The following is an 8418-nucleotide window of genomic DNA, read 5'->3' as shown; positions in this document are numbered from 1 at the left end:
ATATCAATTCATATAAAAAAATTTATTTATGTCTTGGCCCGCTCCGCAAATGAATTCCTAGTTCTGTCCTTGGTGATCAAGACACATAAAATTTAAGTGTCTACAAATTGCCCCTACTTCAAGATCTTGGTTTGATGCATGCTTGCTAGCATCAAAGGCGAGGTTTGAAGTAGCTTAGTCATGTTTACGATATAAGGATTTAATTGCAAAAGTTTGCCATGCAAATTTTTTTTTTTTGCACAGCGTGATTGTCTTCTCCCTTATATGGAATGTAATGTTTAGGAAGCACAGCTAGGGTTTTAGTTTTTCCTTCCGTCGCCCAATGTGCATTATTTCTCTTTATAAATGATTGATGAATGGTTGCTTTACGCCTAGCTAAATCTGTGTTGCTATTCTGTTCATTGACCTTCAAGCCACATTGATAAGTTGTAGACTATGAACTGTTGCCTTGTGCTTGACAACAAGGTAAGACTTTCATATATCTATGTATATAATATGCATTATGTACAACACTTATTGATGTAAGCATAATTTAACAACACAAACAATTTTTTTTTTTTAAATGTGCATGATGTCACCCTGGTGTGATGTCACCATAAATTCCACATGTCTTAAATACTTTTTTTTACTTGTTTTATTGTCTACACTGCACCATCAATCCATGCACCATGACTTGATAGCCTGCATACATATTTAATATTCGTAACCATGTAATAGCACTCATGTCAATCACCATATATATATATATTAATAACTTTATTTCATATGGGCTAAGAGCATCATGTAGTTTATGCTCATGCGATTAAGAGTGTTACATTCTCAAGGATAGTAGCGCTTTAGGAGCTTGCCATTGATTGGGCCAACTCTTATACCTTCATCATTGACAATCTTGTATGCTCCGATAGTGTAGACTTCAGTCACTACGTATGGAACATCCCACTTAGACAAGAACTTGTTACCGATTTGGTGGGTAGTGATTCGAACAGCCAACACCAATTCTCCAACTTGAAAAGACCGGGGTCTAATATTCTTATTGAAAGCGCTAAAGAGTCGAGCTTGGTAACACTTAAGTTTTTGTTGTGCTTCCAATCTCTTCTCATCCAATGCTTCAACACCATACACAAGGGAGTATGGGGTGGCTTGTGTTGGGGTACGATGTGTCGTACGGTATGTCCAGAAAGCTTCTCAAATTCTTTCATGCCAATCTTGCTTTGATTTAGTAACTACCTTTTTCAATAAGTTGCCCAAAGTTTTGTTAAATGCCTCTGCCAGTTCGTTGGTAGGTGCATTGTACATTGAAGAATTGCGTTGTTTAAATCCAAACCTTTCACAAAGTTTGCCCATTAGACTGTTGTAGAAAGGCTTTCCGTTATCAGTGATGATGTAGCGAGGCATACCATACTGATAAATAATGTGGGATTTAATGAAATCAACAACAGTTTCTTTCTTGACTTTTTTAAGTGTCTGTGGCGGCCAAGATGTATAGGTGGCATGCAGAACACTTGGTCAATAGGCCAACTACATCTAAACCCCATGCATCGAATAGCCAAGAAACAATTGTCAGGTGTAAAGGTTCTGGTGCTTGATGGATAAAGTTTGCATGAAATTGGCAAGGTTGACGCTTTCTTGAGTAGTCCAAGCAATTTTTAACCATCGTAAGCCAATAGTAACCAATCTTTTTTACTTGAAAGTGAAGTTTAAGACCAGACTGATGTGCTCCACATATCCTGGAATGGGCTTCTTCTATGGCTTGTTGAGCTTCATCATCCCTTAGGCAACAAAGAAAAATTCCTTCAAATGATCGTCGAAATAAAGTTCCCTTGTAGTAGATAAATCGAGGAGCTCAACGTCTTATTTCAGTTCTATAGCGAGGATCATTAGGGAGTTTCTCGTGTTCAAGGTAGTCTATAATTGGCATTCTCTAATCATCTTCTTCAATGACTAGTACTGAAATTACCTTTGTTTCTACTAGGCAACATTCCAACAATTGTGGCAATACCCATCGTTGGCATATAGGGACGCTAACTTGTTCACCTTCTAACAATGCCAATGTAGTTGCTAGATTGGCAAGTGCATCAGCCATGTGATTCTCTTTCCTTGGAACATGTTCGAGTACCACCCACTCAAATTTTTTTATGAGATGAGTTGCGTACTGGAAATATGGGACTAAGTTGTCTTTCTTGACTTCATAATCCCCCTGTAGCTAATTAATTATTAACTTAGAATCCCCATAGACATCCAGGTCAACAATTTTTAGCTCTGTTGCCATTTGTAAACCAATGACTAAGGCTTGGTATTCAGAAACATTGTTTGAGCACTTTTCGCCAAGAATTAATGAGTAAGGCAAAATATGCCTCTATGGTGAAACAAAAATGACACATGTTCCTGTCCCTTCCTTTCTTGTAGCCCCATCAAAGAACATCATCCAAGGTTGTAGAACTTCTATGAACAATACATCTTCATCAGGGAATTCTTCAGAAATTTCCCAATCAGCAAGGATGGGATGGTCAGCCAAGATGTCTGCAAGGGCTTGCCCTTTCACTGTTTTTCTTGGCACATAAATTATCTCAAATTCATTAAAGAGGAGGGACCATCTCCCTAAGCGTCCTGAGAGGATAGGCTAAGACATGACATACCTTATTGGGTTGACTCTTGCAATAAGATGCACTATATGGGCTTGGAAATAATGTCTCAATTCTTGAGAAGCAAAAACAAGTGCCAAACACATCTTCTCAATGGATGAATACTTGAGTTCATTTTCAGTTAATCTGCTACTCAAGTAATAGACTCTTCTCAATAGGTGAATACTTGAGTTCATTTTCACTCCGAGAGACTCTTCTTGAGCAGCAATGTAAGTATCAATGGTTTCCCCAGAATAGGAGCTCATAATACTGGTGAATGAAATAAATATCTCTTAATACTATTGAAAGCATTTTGACATGCTTGATAACAAACAAATGGAGCCTTCTTTTTCATCAGTTGACTGAAAGGTTGACAATGACCTGCCAAGTTTGAAATGAGTCTGCGGATATATGCCAAGTGACCTTGAAGGCTTCTAAATTCCTTTAGGTTTTTTGGTGGTGGCATCTTTTGTATAGCATCGATTTTATACTGATCAAACCTTAATGACTATGTATCGAACAATAAAGCCAAGGAACTTTCCAAACGTGACTCCAAATGCGCATTTGAGTGGATTCATCTTCAAGTCATACTTTCTCAGCCGGTTGAAGACTGCATGAAGGTCCTCTAGGTGATCTTCCCTTTCCTTAGTTTTGACCACCAAATCATTAACATAGCACTTAACAAATTTATAGAGCATGTCATTGAAGATCTTTTGCATGGCACGTTGATAGGTAGCACCGGCATTCTTGAGTCCGAAAGGCATCACTTTATAACAATATATGCCTTTTGTGGTTTGAAATGCATTTAACTCTTCATCCTCAGGTGCCATTCGTATTTGGTTGTATCCTGAACACCCATCCATGATGGATAACACATCGTGTCCAGTAGTGGCGCTTATCATTAATTCCATAATGGGAAATGAAAAGTCATTCTTGGGACATGTTTCGTTCAAATTTTGAAAGTCGACACATATTCTAATTTGTCCATTCTTTTTGATTACTAGGACCATGCTTGATATCCATGACAGATATTTTGCTTCACGTATGAACCCAGTTTCGATTAACTTGTTGACTTCTTCTTCCACTTTGAGGATGTGCTTAGATCTGATGTATCGATGAGCCTGCTTTATTGGTCGCATACCATGTTTGATCCCAAGGTGATGGACAACAACTTTTGGACTTAAACCGGGCATCTCTTTGTATAGCCATATGAAGACATCTTTATATTCGAGGAGTAATTCAAAAAATGTTTTTTCTTCTTCAAGCGTTAAGAGTGTTCTTACAAAGATTGGTCGAGGTTCATCAGGAGTTTTTAAGTTGAGTTCTCTCAAATTGTCAACAGTTGATTGCCCTCCATCTTCAAGTTTTGGAGGAGCTTCTTAGAGATCATCATCCTTTGAATATGAGCTAGAATCTTCTTCAACTGTTACATGGTGAGAAGCAACATGTTCAATTTCTTCTTCTCTTTTACTTTTTGCTTGAGTCTTAATTTTTCCAATTAATATGATAGTGTGCCTTTTGACCTTAAAGGAACTTCAATACTAACTTCAAGTGACATTATGTGTTTCATGCGAGAAAGAATCAAACTTCGAGTCTCATCATCTTCCTTTGTAAAATTCAACTAAATTGTTGATGTGCTTCTCTTGTTCTTGCCTTCTCTAAGTGATGTATTCATATCGCCAAGTCGAGAAAAATGGACATTCGTGACTAGAAAGTTTGTTTTTCATCCCCTTTCCTTAATAGTGTCCAATTTGCTAAAATTGAAGGTTGAGAAGTTGTACCTTCATCTATCTTGTCAACGGTGCTCAACCTATTGAAAATCGAGGTTCGAATGCGGTCAAACATTGAGACTCGAAGAGTTGGGCTCAGACTTTTGTCTTTCTTCATTTCTTCTACAATGATATGTAGTACGTTTTATTTCTTTCCTTTTCTCTTGGCATAGATACAATTGGGTTCAGTTGGCATGAATCCAACTCTGGTCTTTGGAGGGCTCACCCTGTACCCCTGTTACCTTAACTTTTTCTGAGTTTCATTGAGACCATGAACTTTCTCACTTGTAAGTTCAGGACTTAACTCTCCTAGTGATGAGGGATCAGCAAAGTCATAACTTGACTCGGCTAGAAGCTTGTAAGCTTGTAAATCAAACATTTCCATTCGTCTTTCAGGTAAGGAGTCGTGTTCAAAAGAATTTTACGCAGGCCTAACAAATCCCTTTAGTGGAGGTTTAATTAGGCTTCACAATCCCACCTGTGGAATTGGTATTGTTGCATCTGCTTTTAATATCTGCAGATCATCTTTTATCGTAGGGTGAGCAAGGTCTCCTTTAACTTTTGTGGACGCCGTGGCTTCTTCATACAATGACTGTCCTTCTTTTCGTTGAGACTTCGGCACATACCTGAAGACTTTTGTCATTCATGGCCTTTTGGGGATGAAGACTATTTTTGTGGTGACGCAACCTGAGGTGCTTTTTTGCCACTTGATGGGTCTTCCTTTGAGAAGTCAAACACAACCTATTCTTCATTCATTTTCTCTTTTCTTGCAGAAGGAATTTCAGCTGAGATAACTTCAGGTATCCCATTGGAATCCAAATAAAATTTTTCATCAGCGAAGTGAGCCTCAGTTTCTATAAATGGCTTGTCATCTGCTATCACCGTCTTTATTCCACCTTGGTCAAATTTAAAACATTGATGGAGAGTTGACGCAACTACACCCCCAAGGTCGCCCAAGCAAAAAATTGTAGGACGTTCTTGCATCGATGGCGTGAAACAAAGTACTGGATGTGAGTTCTCCAATGGTGAGGTTCAAACGAATCATTCCAATCGCACATTGCCCTTCTTGGTTGAAACCTTGAATAACTAGACGACTTTGAGCTAAATCGTCAATTGGATTCCAAGTTTCTTCATGGTGAACTTTGGCATGATGTTTACTGCTGAGCCTCCATCAACAAGAATGCGGTTAACTTTTTGTTCACTAATAAAGCCAGAGACAAACAATGGGCGATTGTGTGGCTTTGAACCTAGTTAAAGATCTTCATTAGTGAAGGTGATTGTTGTGCAACAAGGAACATAAATGATGGAGTTCACCTTGGGATAGTCTAGTTCATTAACAACAAACTCATATTTTCCAGGATCTTCTAATACTCGAACAAGTGCAAGTTGTACAAATCGAGAGAGTTTAGGCACTTTACGCAAACTGAAGCATGGGGGTAGCTCTTTCAAGGTTGTCAGGACATCAATTTTCTCCTTATCTGGCATTGCCTTAATGGCATGAACTTGTTCCACATCTGCTTTAATGGTTGAAACCATGTAGACCACCTTGACCAAGTCATCTCCAAAATACCCGATGGGGAAAAAATCTCGCAAGATGATTGGGGTATGTAAGTTTTCTCCAGGAAATTTGTCTACTTGTTGTATTTTCTTTTTATTCTTCCTTTTGTCCATTACCTCCTTCTTGGAATGTCGTTGGGAGTTCTTCTTTCTTTCTACTTTCTTGAGTGAAAAATGTTGAGTCGTGGACTTACTTCTTCGTGACTTCCATCGTGTCACAAGAGTCCAACTTTTATTTTCTCTAACAGTTAAGACTTCTTCAAAACCATCATGGACATGCCTATCTTGATTTGAAACTTGAATAATGCTAGGTTCAAGTGAACCAAACTGGATGACTTTGGGAATTACTTTCACTGTTAGGATTACAGATTGTGACATTTCTGTCTTGGATTTTGAGGATGGAGAATTTGGTGGTCCTACAATAACCATGGCATGGTTGGATTCTGTCGATGCGTCAAGGTCCAAGAGGATTTTGTTCTTCCTAGCCAAGTCCACGAGCACTTCCTTTGACATGAAACATTTTTTCAGTGGCAGCACTTCGGATGATAGTGGCAGCACTTCGGATCCTTCACACGACCTATTTCTTCAAGGTGTTTGCACTCAGGGAGTTGAATGACTTTCTTTTCAAGTAAATCTTCTAACATCCTTGGTACGTCAGAGTTAGGAAAGGGATATTTCTTTTCTTGTAGTTCTTTTAGAGATGGATGTGTTTCTTTTCTTTTTTCTTTCTTCTTGTCTTCCATTGAAATCTTGATTGGAGCTATGGTTACTGCCATTGCTTCTTTGGTGGTACGTTTGGAAGGCTTGCCTCATTTTTCACTTCTTTATTATCTTTCTTTTGTTCAGGAATGACAAGATCTTTCCCACCATGGTTGGCTATTTTAATTTCCATGTCATGTAAACGCGTAGCTAACTCCTCAAATGTTCGTGGTTTTATCCCTTGAAGGATATAAAGGAGTCTCCAGTGCATGCCTTGCATATGCATCTCTATAGTTGAGATCTCAAAGAGTTAGTCTTTGCAATCTAGACTTAGAGCATGCCAACGGCTGATGTAGTCTACCACAGGCTCGTCCTTCCATTGCTTGGTACTAGTTATTTCCATCATGCTTACTATACAACGGGTGCTATAGAAACGATTAAGGAATTCACGATCTAGTTGCTCCCAACTGTCGATTGACTTCGCCTCCAAATCAGTGTACTAATAATCAAAGGCATTTCCTTTGAGTGACTGAACAAATTGTTTGACAAGTAGATCTCTGTTTGTCCCAACATTGTTGCAAGTTTCAACAAAGTGAACGACATGTTGTTTAGGATTACCTTTTCCTTCGAACTGTTGGAATTTAGGAGGTTGGTATCCATTAGGCATTCTAAGAATGTTTATCCTCTTCGTGTAAGGCTTAGAGTACATGAAAGCGCTTTGTGGGGCCCTACCGTATTGTGCTCAAATGGTATTTGCAATCATATATTGGAGTTGTTAAACAGACAAAGAAGCAATAGATATTGGTTGAGTACTTGTGCCAATTGCTTGTCTCGCAACTGATGTATGGCAAGTTTCCTCACCAACGACTTGCTTGGATTTAGATGGAGGGTTCACTTTCTCAATAAACATGGCTTGTGGTGTAAAGCCAAGTAGATGAGAATTGTCTTGACTTGTTTCATTAGCATTTCATGCTTCTAACTTGTTCAATCAAGGTGGCAATCTGAAGATCTTTCTTTTCCATGGTTTTGGTAAGCTTGTCAATAGCACGAGCCATGGTCACTAATCGTTCTTCCACTGAAGTGGTGCCAGTGGTCATGACTTGCATAGCCACCGAGTGAGACAAATCTGAGTGATTCGATGAAATTGAACATTGAGGACTACTAAAAGATGATCCCAAGTGTAAGCCTGTACTTGAGTTTGCATCAGAAGCTACGGGCGTTGGGTGTGGGAAGAAACCTTCTGGCAAAGAATCCTTTGAGACAGCAGTGGGCTTCTTCCATTTCATTACTTCCTTTTGCTTAGCCCTAAACATGGATACCGTGATAGATTTGTAAGACTTGTCTTGCGCTTGCTTTGTTGCATTGGCGGTCAGCATAACCCTGTAAGTGGCGAGAGCAATAGTAGTCTTGGTCTTGCTATGGGTGATCGGTCCCGTAGAAGTGTTGTTGTTGTCGATTGTGATAACGGCATTCTTGCAGGCGTTCTTATTGATTGGAGCAGTTTGAACTTTCTTTAAAACCATTATGCTTGATTAAACAAGGCTTTCGGAAGATGCTTTAGAAGAAAAGGATAAGAGGCAGAGAGATCCCATTGGGCGTGCCAAAATTTGTAAACACAAATATCGTATCCTGCAATTAAGACACGAAATAAATGTACAAATAATTAATTTTATTTGATTATAATAAATAGGTATAATCCTCTGTAGTTTGCTCTATTACAAAAGAGTGGATTCTCTGATTTGATCTCCGAAATGGGTTGTAATCCAACGGCT

This window comes from Camellia sinensis, chromosome 8, assembly GCF_055761805.1.
Source record: "Camellia sinensis isolate YWXY chromosome 8, ASM5576180v1, whole genome shotgun sequence".
Taxonomy (NCBI): Eukaryota; Viridiplantae; Streptophyta; class Magnoliopsida; order Ericales; family Theaceae; genus Camellia; species Camellia sinensis.
Note: the sequence above shows the minus strand (reverse complement) of the source record.